At 39.0% G+C, this 23,412-nt stretch overlaps 1 long non-coding RNA gene across 1 annotated transcript in view; it reads right to left on the bottom strand.

Annotated features, from left to right (window-relative positions):
• Nucleotides 1-5,903: 5,903 nt before the first annotated feature.
• LOC139083105 (uncharacterized) overlaps nucleotides 5,904-23,412 on the bottom strand; it is a 30,433-nt gene continuing 12,924 nt past the window's right edge. The window contains exon 2 of the long non-coding RNA XR_011539674.1: nucleotides 5,904-6,197. This is a non-coding gene — a long non-coding RNA (uncharacterized lncRNA). The remainder of the gene's footprint in view (nucleotides 6,198-23,412) is intronic.

Here is a 23,412-nt window from a genome sequence, read left to right as displayed (position 1 = left end):
AAAAGGACCGGCACACAGAGCACACTTCTTTTTTGTACCTCAATGGTTAGAATAATCTATGTCTTCAGCCTTCAGTCCCTGACCTTGAAAGCTGCCTGTGGGGCTTTATTCCATTTTCTCTCCGTGTTGCCTATGAGGTCACCATCTTTCACATTCAAAGTTAATTCCAGATGTCCTTTTCTTTCCCCTTAAACTGTGGAATAATATTATTCTTTTCCACTAGCCTTTGATGATTACATCAAAACAATACATTTTCTGAAAATGAGAGATTCAGTACAAGAGTGGGTTGGCCCTGGCCTCAACAGGATTTGTGGGCTGGAAATGTCTGTCCTCCGGGGGGAGTTGGTGAGGCCCCCGCAGTGAGTCTTTGAGACCAGTTTCCTCGTGCCCTAAGCAAGGAAGTCATCTCATCCAGTTGACTGGAAAGTCACTGTGGTTCTGTCTTTTGGAGGAAGAAAAGGCAACAACAACAAGAACATAAATCTTGCCTTCTTCTAAGCTGGAATTTTGAATCCTTTAAAAAAAAATTGTGTAATTTTATTTAACTAGATAAAGACTTCTTAAGTCCGATCTCTTTCTTTTTATCTGTTTTCCTCCCATGGCTCAACACAGACCTCAGACACTTCTGAGAATCTTGCTTTAAGGAGTACGGGATGGTGTTAATAGAAGTATTGTACCTGGTTTGTTGTGCACAACCTTGTTGCTATGGACTGAAATGCGTCCCGTCCCCCCAAAATTCGTATGTTGAAAACTTAACCCCCAATGTGATTGTATCTAGAGATAGAGCATTTAGGCTGTGATTAAAGTTAAATGAGGTGATAAGAGTGGGGCCCTTATCTGACGGAATTGGTGTGCTTATAAGAAGAGATACCAGAGAGCTAGCTGTCTCTCTCCTCCTCTTGACTTCACCAGCTTTCAGAACTGTGAGAAATGAACTTCTGTAGCTTTAGCCACCAGCCTGTGGTATTTTGTCATGGCAACCTGAGCTGACTAATACACCTGTCCTTTTAGCTGGCATTCCATCATCCCAGTAAAAATAGGTTCTTGTCATTTGTCTATTCGTGGCCTATATCCTCGACCAACAGTCTTATCTTTAGGTTGTGTCTCTATTTGAAGACCAACTTGATATGCTTCTTTATTCTCTTTATTTATTCATTTTCTTTTGTTTCTTCTTCTCTCCAAAAAAATGTCTATTGAGCTTCTATTTACTGTTAGATACTGTGCTTGGTTATGGCTTAAGCTGTGTCACAGAATAGGATCTGTCATTTATGAAGGACTATGAAGACCATATTCTGAGTTATAACTTTCACATAAGTCTTTAATTTATTCTTCCTAATGATCTAGAAAGATATATATCATAATCTCTTTTTATTGGTGATAAAACTGAGGTCCATTGTGTCAAAAATGCATTTATTCAAGCCAAAATGAGAACCTGATGAGAATGACTCCAAATTCTCCCATGCGGTGTTAGGTCCTGGAATAGACTAACATCCAGACATAAAACAATGCTCTAAAAAGGAGGGGGAGGAAAAACAAAGCATCAAAAGAAGGAGGATTTTTGTAATTCATTTTTATTTTTCCACCAAAATCTCCATTGACTAGTCCATGAGGGAAGGAGAGAAGAGAGAAGAATTTTCTAGTTGTGTCTTTCTCTCCTGGGTGCTATGTTTCCTGCATGAGTCCTACTAAAGGAGACAACACTAGGACCTGGTGGGGCCAACACCACGAAACCCAGTTCTGCCTTGCTTGCCCTTGCTCATGTCGCCTCTTGCTTTCTCTGTTTTCCAAATTCTCTCCATCTACTTAATTCACCTCCTGATTTTTGTTTCCTAATTTCATCTGTCTATACAAGTTCCTACCCTTCTCTCTCTGCCCCCTACAGTGATCCACTGCCTCCTCTTTCAACGTCCTTCCTGAATTCCCTTTTCATTTGAATTAGAGAGATAGAAATGCATCATAGATATCAGGTGGGTGGCCAGCAAGGCAACACCCAGACTTGGAATGATGGATGGGAGCTGGAGGAGGGAAGTGATTCTGGGTCCAGGTGTCTGCTTGTACCTGTGAACATCTGCACTTCCTTGGCTCACTATCTTTGCCTAGACTCTGACAACTGGTCAATCCTCCTGTTTCTGCAAGTTCTGGTCACTTCAGTGTCACTGTGGGCTCTCTCTTTTCTTGTTCCATTGAGCAGCTTTTGGCCACTTGGGTCATTCTCTAATACCAAGAGGAAAAATAAATAATCTCAGTAATGTCATACTTCATAGTGAAAGATACAATCTCCTGAAATAACTTTTTGTATTTCCTGTGCCTTATCCTCACACCATCCTTTCCAATCTTTCACTGCTTTGTCATATTTAAATCTTTAAACATACTGTGCAAGAGGTATTAAAATAATCCCCGTTTTTCAGACGAGGAAACTAGGGTGTAAAGAAAATGAATTATGCACCAGAACCAGGTTTTGAACCTTAAATGCCTGCCTTTAGGATCTTATATCCCAACTACAAGAAAGGGTACTTATTCGGCCTTGTGTCTCTGTCCCAGAAGCTTCTAACTTGGAAAAATTTTTAAGAACTATAGTAACATTTGCTGCCCTCCTCTCCCAAATAATAACAGTTTCCCTTTCCCTAGTGTGTGAGCCAACATCAAGGCTTAGTTTTCTAATCTGTAAAATTGGGATAAGAATACAGATCCTACAGTGCTGCTTTGAGTTGAAAGTTAAAAACCTGTAGGAAAGTGCTGTTGTAACCTGTAGAGCTCTCAACCCATAAAGGATGAAATATTGCATCTTTCTTCATTCAAACATGACCCACATGGATTTCTGAAAAAGAAACAATGACTTCATCCTGTTCAATCACTGTTAGGCTTGATGGGATAGTATATAAAAAGAGGGAAAAAAAAGACTCAAAGTGTAGGAAGTATGCATTTCCTCTTTATGGTTATTTATTTGTCTATTTCTTTCTGTGCAGATGCTTCAACTGTTTAATCAGACCATAAATCATTGTGTCACTCCTTGGGTTCCTGCAAAGATGGAGCAGATGATTGAAAGGCTTATAGAAGGTGCTTGCCTTTTCCCTGGCTCTCTTTGACTTCGAAAGGCTCTTTCTACGTGCAGGGTAGAATACAGGACTAGAACATTGAGGCATTACTGACTAATTCTTGGCAGCAGGCCTCTAATTGGAAAAAGTGGAAATTATTAGGAGGTTTCAGTACATTTTAAAAGAATATGAAATCCTAAATTATTCAATTCTGAATCTATGGACGACAATTTACTTGGGAATTTGTTAGATCCTAACACATCTTTCCTAGTCCCGAATAAATGTAATTAAAAATACTTCCATTATAATTATTCTTTATAAGAAAATGGAATGAGCTTCCTTGGATCAGGTGAGTTTTTCAGCACCGGACATTTTCAGAGAGTCTGAGTGATGCCTGTTTAAGACGTGATTCTGCAAATGCATCCTGCAGGTCGGCCCAACGTACAGAGTTGCTTTAGGATGTCAGCTGAGCCATGGTGCCAAACAGCCAACACAACCTAAAAGTGAGGCTTTAACACCGAATCCATTGACCTTACTCAAGCCTTAGCCTTCAACTATTTGTCTTCTCCATACATACGCCCCACATTCCAACCTTCTCTTGATTATTCTGGCTAATGCTCTCAAAAATTATTTCATCAGTTATGACCTATCTCATTAGTACTTTGCAATATAACAGTGAATTTCTGTTGCCCCTTTATGGTTCCACTATTGGTCAGGTCCCCTGGCTTGAGTGACTTTTTCTCACTGAAAAGTCTATGAGAAGCAATAGCCATATGATGTTCCTCTGTACTGGGTGCCCAGGACCTTAAACAGATGACCCACACCACTTTGGGACCCATAATTCTAAAATCAGCTGCATTATTAACTCTTGTATCTTCACTTATTCGAGGGAGATGGCTCCCTTCACGGGAAAGAGCAGACACACTAGGAGGAGTCGGAAATCCACTTCTTCAGCTGATAGCTGAGTGACATTGGTAACTTCCGTGACATCTCTGGGATGTGATTTTCTAATCTGCAAAATAGTGTTCATCACACCTACAACCAAAGGTTGTGTAAGGTAATAGGGAGCAGAGGCAGAGATCAATGGAGATGAGGAAGTCCAAAAACACTTTGTTTCCCACATATAGTTTTTGCATCTCTGAGCAGTCCAGGAGATCTCAGAGGGTATAAGACATGCTTATGAAGTTAGGGATCCCCAGGAACCAATGCAACTTTCTGGAAAGAAGGCACAGTCATATGCTCAAATCATGTTTTCTATTGAATAAACTAGTGAGCAAGCTATCTGACCAGTCTTCGTTTAGCAGGAACAAGGGGTCTGTTTTTCCTTTATGCTGAGGGCTCCCTTACTGGCCCCTAATTCTTTCCTGTATTCCTGGCTGCTCGGCCACATTTCCCTGGATCCACCCTGGGCTTTACACTTAGCTACTTGACTATAGTAACGCAGCTCGTGTGCAGTTTCTCATGGCCTTCCCTGTAGACACCCTACCTACAACAGGAACGGCACAAAATGATGCAAATTCTATGGTTTTAGGCCTTTCCTTTCCCTGACCTGCCAGAGGTAAGTGTTTATTTTTGATCTCACACTCCTTCACTCTATCAGTTATCCTTTTATAGCCAAACTTCTTTCTGGAGCATCTCTGATTATTATTCAGGAGAACGGGAAATGGCAGAGATGACAGAAGCAGATTCCTCTGAAAAAGAGCATCAACAGTGAAGAAAACCAGCCCTCCAGGGCCCCCAGCACCAGCTTGGGGGCCAGTGAGGTGGCTGGAATAAGGGATGACAGGACAGAGACAGACCAGGAGGGAGGTGACGTCTGGGGGTGTGTTCACAGCAGAGCAGGAAAGTTCCATGAACTTCTCTTCCCTTTAAGCTATGTGGATTGCCTTTCTGTTCTTTAAACACCTTTAAACACTTTGGTCTGGAGTTAGCTTCCTGAAAGTTCTTCACTGCTCAAGATGGAGCTGCAGCAGTCCCCAGAATGGTAGAGAGGGAAAACCCCACAGGTGCTGGGGCCTGAAGTCTTCTGTGAGACGGGCCATTCCCACAGAAGCATCAGCCAAGGCCTGACTGAGACCTGAGACTCTTCTTGGGCTGCCCCACACAGAAGTGCTACTCAGGAACTGGAGTCTACATTTCAAAGCACAAACTATGCAGCTTCAACATATACCACCCCCAAACTCAGCCATTTGTCTCCTTATGCCACGTGATGCAGGCAGATGGGCACGAGTCCTGCTTTCACTCTGCAGACCTTTCCTCCTTCCTATCTCATCCCCTCTTCTGTTAAAATGAGGCTGATAGCACTTGGTTCAGCCTCCCTTACCACCTCCATCCCAAAGTTTGCCATTTCCTCTCTTGGACAACTTCCATGACATTGCAAGTATGGTTTATATAACTTTCTCCCGAAAAAGGCTTTGTGTTCCTCAATGGCAGATATATTCCTCATTCCCTCATTATCCCCTGGGCCCAGGCAGCTCCAGGCCCAGAACACCCACTCAGCAGATGCAGGCCATGTCATCTCTTCCTCTGCCCATTTCTACCCACCGATGGACAAGCAACCTATGAAATATGTTTTATACCCAGCCGAATACTGACTCTCCACAATATCACCACCACAGCTGTGGTAAGACAAAGCTGAGTTTATTTATTCTTTACCATGGAAAGGAAGACCCACTTAACTGGGTCTTGATGTCACCTCAGAGGAGGAGGGCAAAGTCAGGATATTTACTGAGACTTTATAGTCTGGGGTAAGGTGCTCTTTACATGCAGGGATTTGGTCAGAATTGGTCAAGGTCATGATATGATAGTTAAGGACGTGTGGGCACAGAAGAAAGAAGAGTTGGCAGGCAAGGATTCAAGAGTCTTGGATGGAAACTATCAGTGGATGCTTTTATTGATGAGAGATCTTTCAGGAAGCTTGTGGAATGGACAATAAAGTTGTTTGCAACATTAATCTTCTTGAGTAAGAGTTTCCTGGAATAATAGCATTGTGACTACGAAAAAACCCATCTTCATATTTAGTCTCGTACATGTAGAAAGGAGGTTGTGTGGGCTGTGGGAGACGTGGTTTCAGCTGTCAGCCCTCACATTGTACACGAGCATCACGAGGAGAACTCCAAGCAAAATGCCTTCCAGGAAGCCCCAGGGGCTTATTTCACTCATCTAATTCAACAAAATTAACAGCAAATTATTAAGATTTCAAATGAAAATGAGCCATGACTAGCCAATGACAGAAATTTGTTTTACTTGAAGAGTAGGTAAGTAAGTAATTAAGGGTCATTCAGAAGATATTTTTTAAATTCCTACAATGTGCCAGAAACTATTGTTGTATGCAAAGATACAGCAATGAATGAAGAGACAGAAAATGCACTTTTAAAATGGAAATAGATTTTTTTCCAATGATGGTAAAGGCTAGAGGAAAGAAGGCTAAAGGTTAGGGAGTACTGGGACTGAGGTGGGGTGGCTCTTTTATTCAGTATGGTCAGTGGTGTGTTTATTTTTGAGTTGACATTTGAGCAGACATCTGAGAGAAGGAAATAAGCCTTTTGGGGCCTAAGTGTTTCAGGAGAAGAGAAAAGGAAGTAGAAAGACCCCATGGCAGGGGGCTCTTGAAGGAGGCTGCACAGCTGCAGCACAGAGAGGGGGCTGGGGAGAGGAAGTTGCAGATGAGATCAGATAATGCAGCTGGGCCTCAGCAAGTGGGGCCCTCAGTGCTCTTACCCTAAGAATATGGTAGAAGTAGGAGACCATACCTTTCCTTCTAACTCTGAAATTCTAGCATACATTATTTTCATTCATTCATTATCATATAAAATCAACACAGCAAATTTGAACCCACTAGTTCTTTTGGGATTATCCAGGTGGATTTTAGTTTTCCAGGTCCAGGAGTAGGTGTGAAAAATCAAAGCTCCCTGTAATAGGAAAGAATGTCATGCAGGCATAAATCTTCCATGCAAATTCACAAAGGCAGATTTGACATGTAATGCTTAAAACCACAATAACCTAATATAGTTCTTTTCACTTTTTTATAGAAACCATATAAAATTGTATACAAATACCCCTAGTCCAAATGAATGGTCTTTTGTAATAAGCACAACTTTAGGAATTTAGGAAGAATCAAGCAATATTTACAAGAGAAAGATGAGAAGAGAATGGGTTACTGGTTTAAATGACACCTCCCTGGACTTGCGTTGTTTTTCATTTGGTGTGTGAATTAACAATGTGGTGCAGAACCTTTTGGGAGACATTTCTTTAAAATGATATGTGCTTGGGGAGGGTGGGATTCCAGGAAGGCACAGACGTGAACACTAAATCATCTTGGCCTTGACCTAACTAGGGAAAAAACAAAACAGAACTTGTGTATAAAGGAGCTTTGGCAGGTCCCAGCATCTCTAGCTAGAAGAGTGTCTTAGAGTTGACCCTCATGTGGACTAGAGTTTTTGCCACCACCCACAGGGCAGGGACATTGGTTTCTTGTCCCTTTGCTTGGAGAGAGAATTCTCCAAGAAGCCTGATTTTTCATGTGGCCTTTCTGGGAGCAAAGATGAAGCTTTGGAGAGAGTGGAGACTGCGTGGGAGCTGGCCTGGCTCCCCAGGGACCAGTTTCATTACCTTTAGCGTGTTACTCAGCTCCTGGCTTTCTACACAGTCACAGAAAATGCATTTATTACCATACATGTGCACACTCATGCACACACATACATACACACATACACGTGCAACCACACACATGCACACATACATATACAAATGCACGCACCATACATATATACACACATACTAACACGCATCACATACACACAAACATGTTAATTGCAGATATTTCTGTGTTGTGTTCACAGCACAGATTTAAAAAATGCCAGCTGACAAAGAGTTCAGGTCAGGCCAGACAGAAGCCAGGATCGTGCCTTTCACCCTCACTAGTCTTTGGAGGGAGGAGCATATAGGGATACAGGAGTGGACAGCACCTGTGTTTTGACACATCCTCCTGGCTGAGAAACACCATTTTAGACTCTGTGCTCTGGGTCTGGTCTAACCTTGTCATACATTGCTGCTATTTTCAGAAGCTAGGCTGTAAAAGGCATTAAACTCTACCCGCCCAATAATCACTGAGTTGTAAGATCCCACAGTTGACAATAAGTTCAAAGCAAAATCGAAATTTCATATCTCTTCAACATCCTGTGGATGAGGAGAATTTGGGTGGCTTCACTGCCCACACTTTTATTTATGTAATTACGTGACTATTTAACTTGTACTTGTGGCAGACATGGGCTGAGTTACAGTAATAAACAAGACAGATTCCATCTCTTGTAACCTACAGAACTATGGGGACTGAAATCCTTCATGTCTGACAGTCTGCATCTCTTTGCATTTAAATAGTGCACTCATTCTATGTCCTTGTCAGACCTTCCTGGGGAAGGGTGTTAATACCTCCTCTTAGGTTGGTAAGTGAGGGTCAAGCTGCCAGATTCAAACAGGGAGGAGTTGGTAAGGCTAAGATCAAATTCCCAAATTCTGACATGCTTCAGCCTAAACCTCATACTAAGATGGCCCAAGGGGAGAGTGTCTTATTTGTACTCATGTATTTTAATTTGAGGAAGTGGCTGAGTAAGGATGTAGACAGGCCAATGCCACTGAAAGAATTCATTACTTGCATGAAAGGTGATGTGCAACACTATGCAGGGCCACATGGGACAGCACCAGGGTTGATTAAGAGGCAGAGGGAGTGAGGGCAGAGCATAGACAAGAGCTATTATTGGAGTTTCTTGGGAAAAGGCAGGGCAGGAACAATAAATAATTTAGGATTGGCTAGTCTGAATAATTCCAGTGCACTTTGGGCTATAGGGGTGGTCTCTAGTTGTCTGATACCTGGTCCTGGGATGATTTAGGACAGGAGAATATTGGCTTGTTATGTGAGGGTTGGATAAGGAGGTGGGTGGGGGCTCAGTGTTGGATTGGCTGGTCTGCACAGGAAAGACGAGTTCTAGGCAAGATGACTTGCAGGAAAAAGTTAAACACTTTGGCCCTGTGATTAATGGACACCAAATAGTCATACAGAAATCTAAAAAAACAGAGAACAGAGAGGAATGAATTTGAGGAAAATGATGTTGTTTTAGGTTTTGGAGCTTTTCAGTTTGAAACTATAAATGCCTGGTGACTATGCAGTGGGTGGTACTAGAAAGCACCTAGAAATGTCAGTATGGAGGTCAGAGTCCGATGGGGATAAGGATGGGGTCAGAATCTGTGTACAGTACCAGTCATGATGGACTGGCTCTAGAACACACTAGAAGGAGAAGAGCTGCTGTTTTAATTATGAAACTCAGCCCCACAGTGCTTCTTTCTAGGTCTTCTCCCATCACCACAGTTCTTCTGTGATATGTCTGGGAGTTTGGCAAGGCTTCTGCTGGCAAACAATGTCTCATAAAACTAAATGGACAACATTTAGGGTACTTGGAAAAACTTACTGGAATGCAGAGATCCCTAAAAATATTTATTCCTCAATTTGGACACACTGGGTACTTGTTGCCTTCAGATTTATTTTGTTCTAACTTTCAAGATATAGTGATTGATGTTGCTACTGAGGAAATGTCAGACAGGAGGAAACTGAAGGCAAATGCAAAAGGTGCCAGAGTATGGACAGTACGTGCAGGGTCAGATCCTGGAGGGGGACATTGTCAGAGGTACTGGTGTCTTACTCTGCCAGCCAGAATTCCCAAAGGTGCTAGAGGATCAGGATGCCCCCTGCCATAGACAATGTTATATACCCTCTGCTTCATCCTTGTTCTGCTGCTGCTTTCTCCCAGATACAAGGCTAATTCTCTCACTTGTACATAGGTTATATTTCCCAAAGTTGAGGACCAATTATACCTGATGTTGTAAGTCAGGCTTTCTGCTCCATGCTTCAAAACGAAAGAAGTAGAGCACCAAGAATAAATGCTATGGGTTCTAGCCTTATTTTTAGATTCCCTGCAAAGTTTCTTCCCACTTGCCTTTACAAATAGTTGTGAGCTTCAGCCTATTTTAGTAGCCTCCTATGCAAGCTGTTAAATCCTGAATTTTTGTTGTTTTCACTGTTTTATCCTCTGCCTCATATATGCAACAATTATTCTTCTGCATTTGATGACCTGCCAGAAAATTCTTTAAAACTTTATTTGCCACTCTTCACTCTACTTCCATCTATTTATCTCTATTTTCCATTCTATTCTTTTCTTCAGAAGGGCAATTATAAGACATTTCTTAGACATTATTGGGACAGGGACACAGTTTTCCCTGGAAATTGTTCATTTTATTCATCAGGTTATGATTTTTTTTTACTACTTTAAATCTTAAGAAGATGAATTTTCTTTAACTTATATCCTTCTAGTTTCATTCTCTTTCTCAGTTAAACATGCAATAGTCCCCCATACACTGACGTTGTGCTATTTTTCAGTATTAAAAAATTATCCTACACAATCCTCAGTAAAGATGCTAATTGTGGGTATAAGGATACCAACACCAACATAAATCAGTTATTAAAATTATCCGGCAAAGGTTTTAAAGCTGCTGTCAAGAGATACTTGAAGCCCTGGTGGCCTTGTGGTTGATTCAGTGTGCTCTGCTTTGGTAGCCCAGGTTTGGTTCTTTTGAAACAAATGTGAAAATGAATAGAAAATGTCAGAAAGGATATAGAAGTTATAAAAAAGATCCAAATAAAATTATAGGACTGAAAAATACAACAATAGAAATTTACAAACCTCTGTCCATGGGTTCAATAGTGAAGTGGAGATGACAGAAATAGAGTAAGTGAATGTGATGACAGAATATTAGAATTAACCCAACCTGAACAATAGAGCAAAAAATATGAAAAGAACCTGAGGGACATGTGGGGCAATAACAAAAGAGTCATATTACGATTGTGCCAGAACAACAGGAAACAAAGAGTAGGGCTGAAAGGCTAGTGGATGAAATAATTGACTGAAAACTTCCTAAATTTTACAAAAGAAAGAAATTTACAAAACTAGGAAACTGAATAAAATCCAAACAGGATAAATCCAAAGCAATGCACAACAAGGTGCATCATAATTAAAATTCTAAAGCTAAAGACAAAGAAAAAAATCTTAAAAGCAACCAGAGAGGATCAACACCTTACCTATGAGGGAACACCAACTCAGATGACTTCATATTTCTCACTGAAGCCAGAAAAAAAGAGAAGGAACGTGGCACAATATCCTTTAAGTACTAAAAGAAAATAAAATTATCAACTGTGATTCCATACCCAGTAGAACTACTCTTCAAGAACAAAAGGGAAATGAGAACAATCTCAGGTGGAGGAAAGCTAAAGGAATCTGTTAGCAAACCTATCCAATATGATTGGCTAAAGGAAGTTCTTCCAAAAGAAAGGAAATGATGAAAGAAGGAAACTTGGCACATTAGGAAGGCATAAGGTACAATGGAAGGAACAAAATAGAGGTATATATAGTTGACTATCCTTTTTCCCATGGGTTTTATCAATCCTATCTGATGATTCAAGCAAAAATTATGTCACTATCTGATACCAACATAATGCTATTTTAAATAGAGAAAGTAAAGAACCTGAATGGAAGGGTTTGTCCATATTTCATTTAAAGTGGTAAAATATTGATATCAGCAGAACATTATAAGATACATGCAATACCCAGAGCAACCACTATGATAACTATGCAAAGAGATACACTCAAAAACATCACAAATAAATCAACATGGAGTCCTAAAAATATTAAATAACTCAGAGGAAACCAAGAAAAGAGAAACTAAGGAATGAGAATGAGAGAAAACAAATAGAAAACAAATAATAAAATAGAAAACTTAATCATTGTTATAACAAAAATTACCTTAAATGTAAATGGTCTAAGTATAGCAACGAGAGGACAGAACAGATTAAAACAACAACAAGATCACCTATAGGCTACTGAAACTCACTTCAAGTTCAACAACAGATACAGTTAGAAAGTAAAGCAATGAAAAATATATACCACGCAAACATTCATCAAAACAGAGTAAGAGCAGCTATATCAATAGCTGATAAAGTAGACTTCATAGGAAATAAAATAAGACAAAAAGGCACATTACATATGACAAAAGAATGAATCCATCAAGAAGACATAAAAATCCAAATGTGTATGCACCAACCATCAGAGCTTCAAAACATGTGAAACAAAAACTGATGAAACAGAAAGAAGAAATGGATAAATCCACAATGACAGGTGAGGAATGGAACATCTTCCTCTCAGAAACTGATAGAACTACTAGACAGAAAACCAGCAAGAATATAGATCAAAACAACATAATCAACCAACAGGATTTAGTTGACATACAGAACATGCCACTCAACAACAGAAGAACAGACATCTTTTTTCAGAGCTTGCCAAGATAGACCAAATCTTGATCTACAAAACAAATCTCAATACCTTTAAAATAGCTGAAATCCTACAGAATGTGTTTTCTCACCATAATGGAATCAAACTAGAAATCAACAACAGAAAGAAAAACAGGAGAATCTCTAAACATGTGGAAATTATACAAAGCACTTGTAAACGATCCATAGGTCAAAGAATAAGTATCAAAGGAAATTTGGAAAGAACTGAATGAAAATGAAGCATACCAAAATTTGTGGGATGCAGCTAAAGCAGTACAACAGAGAAATTTATAGTGCCAAACGCTCACATTAGAAATGAGGAAAGTCTCAATTTAACTACCTGAAGAATTAATGATATGAATTCCACACAATTGCTTACAGAATGTAGAAGTAGAGGAAACACAACTTATGCTATGAGGCCAGCATTATCCTAATGTCAATACAAAATAAAGACATTACACAACTATAAAGTTACACACCAAAGTCTCTCATGGGCATAGATGAAAAAACCAAACATTAGCATTGTTGCATTTGAAACAATGTATAAAAAGAATTATACACCATGAACAAGTAGGATTTATTCCAGGTATACAAAGCTGTTTCAAGACTAGAAAATTAATCAATGTAACCTACTATATCAACAGGCTAAAGAAAAAAAAGTCATATGATTGTATCAGTTGATGCAGAAAGAGTATTTGACAAAATCCAAAATCCATTCATGATGAAAATTGTCAGAAAATAAGGACTAAGGGGTAATTACCACAACTTGACAAAGACTATTTACAAAAATCTATAGTCAACATCATGCTTAATGATGAAAGGCTTCTGCCTAAGATTGAGAACAAGACAAGGATGTCTGCTCTCACCACTCTTATTTAGTATAGTAGTGGACGTTATAGTTACTGCAATAAGGCAAGCAAAAGAAATAAAAGGCATATAGAATGGAACATTAGAAATAAAACATATCTCTATTTGTAGATGACATGATTGTCTAAGCAGAAAATCACAAAAACTCTACAAAAATACTTCTAGAACTAAGAAGTGAACTTAGCAGAGTTGAAGGTGCCAGATAAATATAAAAAAATCTGTTGCATTTCTATACACGAGCAATGAACACATGGACACCAAAATAAAAATACAATTGCGTTTATAATTACTCAAATAGAGAAATACTTAGATATAAGTCTAATAAAAGATGTCAGGACTTTTATGTTGAAAACTACAAAATAGTGATGAAAGAAATCAAAGAGCATCTAAATAAATGGAGATATATTACATATTCATTGATTCAATAGTGTGAAGATGTAAATTTCCTCCAAACTGATCTGTAGACAATGCTATTCATATCAAAATCCCAGCAAGGGCTTTTGTAGACAGAGACAGGCATTAAATTTACATTGAAAGACCCAGTCAATCACAGGGAAGGTTAAGGTGGGAGAATCACTCTACTCAATCTTCAGGCTTACTATCTATCTGCAATATTTCAGATAGTGTGGTATTGAGGAGTGATGGCAAATGGAGAAAGAACAGAAAGGAGAAGGGTGTTTAAGTGAGGTAGAGAGATCAGAATGGTCACAGGGCTACGTATGACAAATCTAGGTGTGACAAAGTGTTGAGTGTAGCAGAATGTGGCTAAGAAGAAGGGATCATGTCTGACGTAGTACCAAAGATTAGACCAGAAAAAAATGTTACTATTGGGGGAAATAGGGAAAAGTGTATGAGGGATCTCTCTGTATTATTTCTTAAAACTACCTGTGAATCTATAATTATCTCTATAAAAATTTTAATTAAAATTTTACCATAATAAGGGCCAGCCTCATGGCCTAGTGGTTAAGTTCAGCACACTCCACTCTGGCTGCCCAGGTTTGATTCCCAGGTGTGGACCTACACTGCTCTTTAGCAGCCATGCTCTGGTGGTGACCCACAAACAAAATAGAGGAAGACTGGCAACAAATGCTGGTTAAAAAAAAAAATTACCATGGTTGATTCTGATGTGCAACCACCAGCTAGATCATGAAGTTGAAATAACTTTGCATGACATTCTGTGCTTTGACAGTGGCTTCTGACCTTCCTTGTCACTGACTCTCACAGTCCCTAGCTCAGACGTGGGGCACATGCACTTGTACCTCTGTGAGGTGCACACACCTCCCCTCCACCTCCAAGTCTAGTTGGAGATACATTCCTCAATGAGGAAACCCAGAATCCTTTAAAGAACCATGCCGGATATTGTCTCCTCTACACAACCTTATTTTGATTGCCCTGAGAAGGTGGTGACTACTTGCTCTGTGCTCTCATTCAATAAGCAAAAACTATTTTTTGAATGCTTCTTATTGTATCTGACACTGTTCTAGTATTGTAAACAACACAAAAGTCCAGTCAACAAAGAACATACTGTCTGATGGAGATGAACACAGGTAATCTGATGATTTAGATATGAAGTGATTAAGTGGCTCAAGAAGATAAGGTCAGAAGACCATGGGAGCCACAGATGGGTCTTGCCACAGGTCCAGAGGGTCAAGGAGGGCTGATGAGAATATTCCAGCTCCTACTATAATGCAGTCCCATTATTTGTCATTGTGGCTTTCTCTCCGTCTCCACTGGGGAGTCCTTCAATGGTATGGCTTTTATTTTCTTCATCCTGCTATCGCTAATGCTTAGAATATTTCCTGGACCATGGTAGGATTCCTGGAGGACTCAAGTGTGTTTGTGGAAGTGATGTGGAATTGTTGTTAAGTGGCCATTTCAAATTGAAGACCTGAAGGTTGGAAGGCAGTATTTTGTGCCATTGCCACGGGGTGTTGTGGGAAATCCCCATGTCTGGTTCTCAGCTCTTTGCCTGAACCCCAGCACCTACAAGCTCACCACCTCCAGTGCTGCTATCTCTATGTGTGGGGAACTTTATACTCATACTGTCTTCGTATAAAATCCTATAAAACCTTCCAGTAGGTTTTGGGTTTCCTCTCTGGGGCTACACACCCCCAACTTTGCTGTATTTGATATAATAGCCCTTAAACTATTTTAAGAAAACTTCTTAGAGTTTCCTCCTGTTCAGGCTGTATTCCTAATCATTGTTTGTGGGGACAAAAATAAAAATAAATAAATAATTCAGGTCTTTAGTTTTTGACATATGTCCAAATACAAAATGCATTGGAACTCTGCTCGCTGCTATGGGTCCATTTCCAGAGAGTTACTGCTATGTTGCTGGAATGTCACCCTACGGTGCCTTTTCTGGACATTAAGTAATTAAATCTTCTTGCACAGAGCCAAAACAATTTTACATTATTCTGCTTTCTACTTGTGTGACCTTGAGTTCCCAGAGCCGAACTAGAGTAGCATTCCTTATTCTGGTTCTGGTTATTTTGGAAAAAAAGCTTCAGAGACAACAGGGCCCCATTCTCTCTTTTCATAAATGAGGAATATAAATTCCAGGAAGGTTAAGAGTCTTGAGGTAACTACACGAAGGCTCTGTTAATAATTTAGAGTGCTGAATGTGTCTCCATGGAAAGAAGCTTATCCTCTATTTCATAGAAATATCTGAAGACAACTAAATACCTCTGTACACTTATATGACACCAGCAATGGTAATCAAAATGCTATTTTCTCAATGATCTTTGACATATCGAGTTAGGAAGTTTATAGGCTTATGCTACAATATCTTAAGAAGAAAAAAAGCAATGTTGAAAGCTATATAAATTATCTGATTTTGGAGACTTGCAAAGGCTGTTGAGCTGCATTACTATTTGCACTACTGCCTCTTAATTTTGAAATACTATGGTTTTCAATCAAGCCACACTGAGATTTCCTGTGTCTTTTCATACTGAAGTGAAACACATTGGGGCCGTGACTGTTACTGCCTTTTTTGTTTGTTTTGTTTTATTTTTAGTTTCTTTCTTTTTGTAAGAATTAGATAGTCTGTACCTAGCTTTAAAACTCAAACGAGGCTTGCATTTTCGTGATAAAACTTGTATCTAATTGAAATATATTGAAACAAATTCATACTGACATACAAAGCAAAACAATTGAAGCTGTTGTGTTAACATGCAAACGCATAGAAAAGTGAATCTTTCCCAAATCTCCAGTCTGTTGGGCTCCCCTTTTCTCCAGGGGCCAGATGAAATCACTTGAGTCCGACACCACTTATCTGTGGGATGTCCTGAGCACATCTGAATATTTCCCGGGGTCCCAACCAGGGCAGACATTTACATTCTCCTGGAGGTCCCCATGAATCCTCTCCCCTTGGCGCCCAGGACTGAGGTGGTGTTTCATGGCCGCTAATTCCCACCGGCCCTCCAGCACTCTCTCATTGCCTTCAAGAGAGAATGTGATCATAGCTTAGTCTCATTCCACAAGCTGTCACCAATTCAAAGTTGTTCAGTATTAAATATGTGCGAATAGCATGGACGTTACTTAAAAACTTAAATTAATTAACTGTTATAACTTTGAGGTCAGACATCACAATGGCTATATTTCTCAGCCATTCTCATTATAAACTCATTTCTCACATTTGTCTTCTATCCATTGTTCTCATCTGTAGTGGAACCATTTCAACAGCGTCTGTCTGTATCCCTGGTCTGTTCAGGCTCTCTCTCTACAATGGAGAGAACTCTCTCTACCTCTCCTCTTGGCTCATTTTTAAATATTCTTAAATCGCTGCTTTCTGGAATCTAGGCAGAGGGAATTCCCACATCAATTCGTGTGATCTCTCTCAGTCTCTGTACCCAAAATGGTCACCCTGTTGCTTCAATATACAGAGTATCTTAGCTTCCTTTTAGATCAGCCTAGAGCTTCCCCTCTTCTACTAACTAACTTTTTTTCCTAAGTAAAGAGCAATTTCCTCCCTTAGGTTAATTTTATCATTCCCCAAGGGTGTAAAAGCAGCTGATATATATATTTATTAGCACTGTTTTCTTCTTGCTAACTTAGAGGCTGCAACTACCTGGCACTGCAGCTCACATGCTCCCAACTCCACACTTGGAGCCACTTCTAATCCTTTAGGGCATCCTTTCCCACTGAGTCTGAATATGGCCTCAGACCTCCCCACAAGAAAACTATCCAAGCTGTCGTGTTCAGATAACCAAGAAGAGAAAACCTTTTCACCAGCCAACCTCAATCTTTTCCTTGATTTTCTTTGTTTAATGTGATGCTAACAGATAGCAAGTCTCAGCCGAATATCAGTTGTGTGAATTGTGTTTTGATATTCCACTCCTTTCCCTCTGCTGGCTGCATTTCTTCCAATGTCTTTTTGAGTGTTAGTATTTCCCAAAGGCTCATGCTATCCAATCTTTCAGAGAACTTTTATTCATCAGCTTTCTCTCTGACTACTGTCAAATTTATTTTCACACTCCTGTTCACCCCAAGGATCTACATCTGTGTTGTTCAATATGGCAGAAAAGCCACAGCCAATACACTCTAAGTTTGTTATTACAAAATGTGTCGTAACTTGATATTTACTGTAATGTGACTGGTTATGGTTTACTGCATGTGGTCATCCCATTCTCAGGCCAAGTTTTCAGATGAGGCAATGGGCAGGCAACTCATCTCAAGGTCTCAGGCAGGAGGAGGGCAGGGCCAATCTCACAGATGGAGTAGATGAAGGAAGTGCTACCAATTAGGAGGTCCCTGGAATTGTTGTTCACTCCTAGATTGTAGAATTATTTCTATCATTAATTAAGTCATGGCAGAAATACAACTCCATTCGATTTGGATTTGGATTTGTATCATGTAGTTGGATCCCTGAAACTCCCATTTAGCTAAGTGCATAGTCTTGACTCCTTTTTTTGATCTTTTTCCTTTTTTCTTTTCTTTTCTTTCTTTTTTTTTTTTTTTTTTTTGCTGAGGAAGATTCACCCTGAGTTAACATCTATGCAAATCTTCCTCTATTTTACATGTAGGTCACTGCCACAGCATGACCACTGACAAGTGGTGTAGGAATCAAACCTGGGTTTCCTAAGAGAAGTGCGCCAAACTTAGCCACTAGGCCATGGGGCCAGCCCGACCTTGACTCCATTTTTTATTTAACATTATAATAAGGAAATCTTGCATTCTGTGAGGCTGCAATGTTTGCAGTGCATTACTGCACAATGGCGGGGTTTGACGGTATGTCATTATCCCAGCTTCTTCTTCTCTGCTCTGGTGATTAATGCCGTAACCATGTATCCAATCCCTTAACATAGAAATGCTCTAAACTTCCTTGATCCATATGATCTATTTTCTACCATTTAGTTTTTCAAATTTCAAATTTCTGATATTAGTCTCAGTCTTAAAATCAATATTTATATTTAATATGGCAATGTTTTTTAGTTCGTGAAAAGCTTTTATAAATCACCTAGCTTTTTGATATTGATGAAATTTCAGAAATAAAATAATTCCTGATGATTCTAATTATAAACTCATTTCTCACAATTGTCTTCTATCCATTCTTACATCCATTGTTCTCATGCAGACTTTCTTCTCTCAACTAGAACAATGCAAATAATACCCTTCTAGTTATGAGTCTCCCAGGCTCACTGCCTCTTTTTCCTCCACTTCCAAATGCTTCATTAAGCTTCTCTTTCTCACTTGAGTTCATCTGGGAAAATTGGACTAAAGCATGAATTACCCAAGGGGGCTATATTACCCCCAATAGGGAAAAATTGTTTCTTAGATGCTAAAAAATTTTACGTTTTTATATATAAATCATATATATACATGCAGTATGAGAAAAGGTATTTAGTCTATCTGTGGTATTAAAATTTTGGGTGGAGGTATTAGGAAAACATATCTACAAGGATTCCTTACAGGTGAATGATAATGATAACAATAACAATATCACAGAAATGTTACATTAGAAAATGTCACTTGCTGTACAAGGAATTACTTGAAATTCAGGGGCTTACTTGAAATACTGATAAATCATGACAAAATGATAGCTAATTGATTTGTTACATTGCACTTCTGGACTTCAGTTTTCTATCTCAGGTTCATAGCACCTCTTCTTTGCAGTGGGTACCACCTTGTTATCTTGTTCCCCTCAGTATTTTCTTTACTGAGCGTGCGTCCAGTGATGTTACAGAAGGAAAGAGGCTGACAAAAGCTTGTTGTCCAATTGATTCTTTCTCCAATATATACTTCTCCATTCTCCTATTTTTTAACTACCAATTTATTTTCATACTTTTTAATTTTTTTTCTTTTGCTTTAAAGTTAGGGCTGCTAAACATATCTATAGACTGCTTACCCTAAAACAGCACAACACACATTCTTCTCAAGTGCACATGGAGCATTCTCCAGCATTGACATGATACTAGGCCCTATAACAGACTCCAATAAATTTAAAAGAATTGAAATCATACAAATATATTTTCTAATCAGAATGGAATGAAAGAAATAAACAATATAAAGAAGTTTGGGGGGGATTCACAATAGGTAGAAATTAAGCAATGTACTCCTAAATAACCAACTTGTTAAAGAAGAAATCACAATGGAAATTAGAAAATACTTTGAGATGAATGAAAATGAGGACACAGCATGCCAAAACTTGTGAGGTGCAGTTAAAGCAGTGCCTGGAGAGAAATTTGCAACTATAAATACCCATATTTAAAAAGAAGAAAGGTCAGGAATTCAAAAACAAACTTCCTTCCATGGAACACTGGGAAAAGTGGAGCAAACTAAAACTAAAGCAAGCAGGAAGAAGTATATTCTTGGAGATATAATGAAAGAGAAGACAGAAAACAAGTAGAAAAATCAACAAAATCAAAAAGTGGTTCTTTGAAACGATCAGCAAAATTGGTAAGCCCACAGCTCTACTGACAGAGAGAGAGGGAGAGCAGGAGGGAGAGAACTCAAATTACTGAAAATAAGAAGGAACGAAAGAGCACTACTACCGACCTTACAGGTATTAAAAGTATTATAAGGGAATTGTATGAACAACTTTACGCCAACAAGTTAGATAACAGACAAAATTTAAAAAATCCTTAGAAAGATAAAAACCACTGAAACTGACTCAAGAAGAAATAGAAAATCTAAATATAAAAAAGAGGTTAAATTAGTAATAAAAAACTTACCCACATACAAAAACATTCATCCAGATGAATGGTGAATTCTACCAAACCTTTAAAGAAGAATTAATATCTATTCTTCACAATTTCTTTCAAAAATAGATGAGGAGAAACGTTTTCCAATTCATTCTATAAGCCCAATATTACCTTGATACCAAACCAGACAAAGACAGCAGAAAAAACGAGAACTTCAGGGCAGTAATGTGAACATAGACACAAAAATCCTTACGAAAATACTAGCAAACTGAGTCCAGGAATAAAGAAAAGGATCATGCAGCATGACGAAGTAGGATTTATCCTAGGAACACAAAGCTGGTTTAATATCTGAAAATTAATTAGTGTAAAACATTATGTCAATGGACTAAAAGTCAAGACCACATGATTATCTCAGTAGATTTTTTAAAAATCACAAAGAGCATTTGCTCAAATTCAACATCCTTTTTTGATAAAAATACACAACAAATTACAAATAGAAAGGAATCTCCTCAATCTGAAAAACTCAGAGCCTAAGTCCTACCAACAGAGGCAGAACTGTCTAAACAGCAGAAAGGAGCCTCTGGGGTGGGTGGAATATGTCCTGAACCAGGACTGAGGTGCAAGTTTCCAGCTCTGGTTCTTACACTGATGGTGTGACCCTGAACAAGGGTGAACAGCTTATGAGGTCTCTGATCATTCCACCCCATTGCACAGGCCATCAATACTTCTGTGGCCATTTGACATGGCATCAATATTTTGCCATTAACATTCTGGTATTCATTTTACCAAAATGTAGTGTGGTTATAAAGCTAAATATTGCCATGTGAATGGCATGCTTACTCCTCCATTTAATTTCACTCTGTAAAAAAAAAAAAATGCTGGCTTCCTGTCCCTCTTCCTCCTCCTCCCTAACCCAAATTCCTTCCATGAAAGATAGTGGTGAAAAGAGCTTCTAACCGTCTCGAGATGTGGCCTGCTGAGAGGCAAACAATTCGGTGAAAGATAAACAGCATTTAATTCACCCGCATCATGTTTGTGAGTGATCTGTCCACTGCAAGTTCTTTCAGAAGGGATGTCTCCCTCCTATTGGTGAGCCCATGAGTTTAGCTCACAGAGGAAAACAGAGGAAATACTGACAGATGTTCTGTAGTCTGAAATGTATAGGGGTGACATTTCGCTTGGCTCAAGGCTTATCTGAAAAATCTCTGAAAAACATCCTCCCTGGACAGCTCAACAAACACCACCTACATGACAACACTTTCACGTGCATTGGGTCGAATCCTAAAACCCTCTTGTTCTGGTTTTATAAATGATGATGTAAGCAAGACTCAGAGAAGTAGAAGAGAACTGTAAGCCTGGGTTTAAGACCCCAAAACAACCATCCTATGTAGAAGTGAGTTAATCACAGAAGGCAGTTTTCGCAAATACATAAATGAACAACTATGCATTTTGCAAATAGTAATTTAGAATAAATGAACAGCATTTCTGTCCTTGAATTGCTTAATATTATTAATACACATATCAGCAACAGATTATTTTTATACTGCTTTTCTTTGAAAGCTGCAGCCATAGGCTCCTGAGCTTTGGAAGTTCAATTTGAATTATATCTATTACGTATATAAATAATTACAAACCCTCCTTTCTCTTTTGAAAGGAGAAACTAAACTTGTCTCTCCTGTATTTCCGATCATTAAACCAGGAAGAAAGCAAAATATTCTTGCTTAAAAATAGTATCCAACTTTTCATCTGACATTAATTGCTTCATTTCTTCAAGGTGAGAGTGGCATACCAAGATTTCTATCACTCTCCTTGAAGATCACTCCTGGTGAAGTTACGAGGCAATTAGTGTCTTCACTTCACTTAATTCCTCTTGTGCTCAATTCAAGTCTGTCTCAGGCATGAGCCCTGGCCTTTCCCAAGGGCCCTCATCCCCTCTAACCTTTGCTCTCATTTTGCAATTGTTTTTAGTTGTTTGTTGTCTTACGTTTCATGAGTAAAATGCTGAATTTTGCTTTGTGATCCTATCGTGTCATAGGCAAGCATAGCCCACGTACGTTTAGTGCCTTTATTGATATGACGGAGAGGCTGGTTCTTCCTAGTCAAAGCACGTTTTCCCTCCTCCTCGAACATCCTTTACCATATGGATGCTTTATCCTTACTGTCATTATTGATGCTTTAATTTTGCATGCTATAATGATAACGTGGAAGGCCTGCATTCTTTTCTAGTTGGTCATTTCTGATACACTTATTTATCTAGTTCCTCATATAATATCTACTGGCTCGCTAGTGTTAGCAATGACAGTATAAGGATATTTCCTCCACATTCCCTCATTCTCTCCCTTCTGTCACCCAAATTAATTTTAACTTGATACCTTGAAGTCTATGCATGCCACTGGGACTTGATTTATTAGTTTCAAGTGACAAATCTAGACTCCCTATAATAAACAAAGAAAGCATTTTACTACTTTTTTCATTTAGGCTTCCAGATTTTAATTAAGCATAATATTTCTACATGTTCAAGTCTTAGGACACTTCTTTTCCATTCAATCAGAATTCTCCCATTTGCTTTAGGTCCACAGCTACAGTTAACTGAACTCAGTGCTCTCTTCCAGAACTTTTGTTGTGCTTTCTGCCTTCATTATTTGGGGGCTGACATTTGTCCTCTTGCATTTTTTCAAGAGGGTCTCAGGAGTTCTGCATTCCTTGAATTCTCTTACCTTCAAAAGGAGTCAAAACACTGAGCTCTATCTCTAGAGTACTTTCTAAGTCATGTTCCCTGTCTAGGGAATGTATCTAGGGAAATCTGTGGCCAATGTTACTTTCCCCTTAGAGATGACATTATCTTTCAGGATGGTCAAAGTAGTTCACATTTGAGCAAAGATTCTAGGATGTATTTCGATGTTGATTAATATGAGAGATGAGGTCTGAGAACTAGCAGGAGGTCAGATCATGTTAGTTATTATACACTGTTCTAGAATAATGGTTTTTCCTAAGA

The sequence above is a fragment of the Equus przewalskii genome, chromosome 4, assembly GCF_037783145.1.
Source record: "Equus przewalskii isolate Varuska chromosome 4, EquPr2, whole genome shotgun sequence".
NCBI lineage: Eukaryota > Metazoa > Chordata > Mammalia > Perissodactyla > Equidae > Equus > Equus przewalskii.
This window is presented reverse-complemented; position numbering and strand designations above follow the sequence as displayed.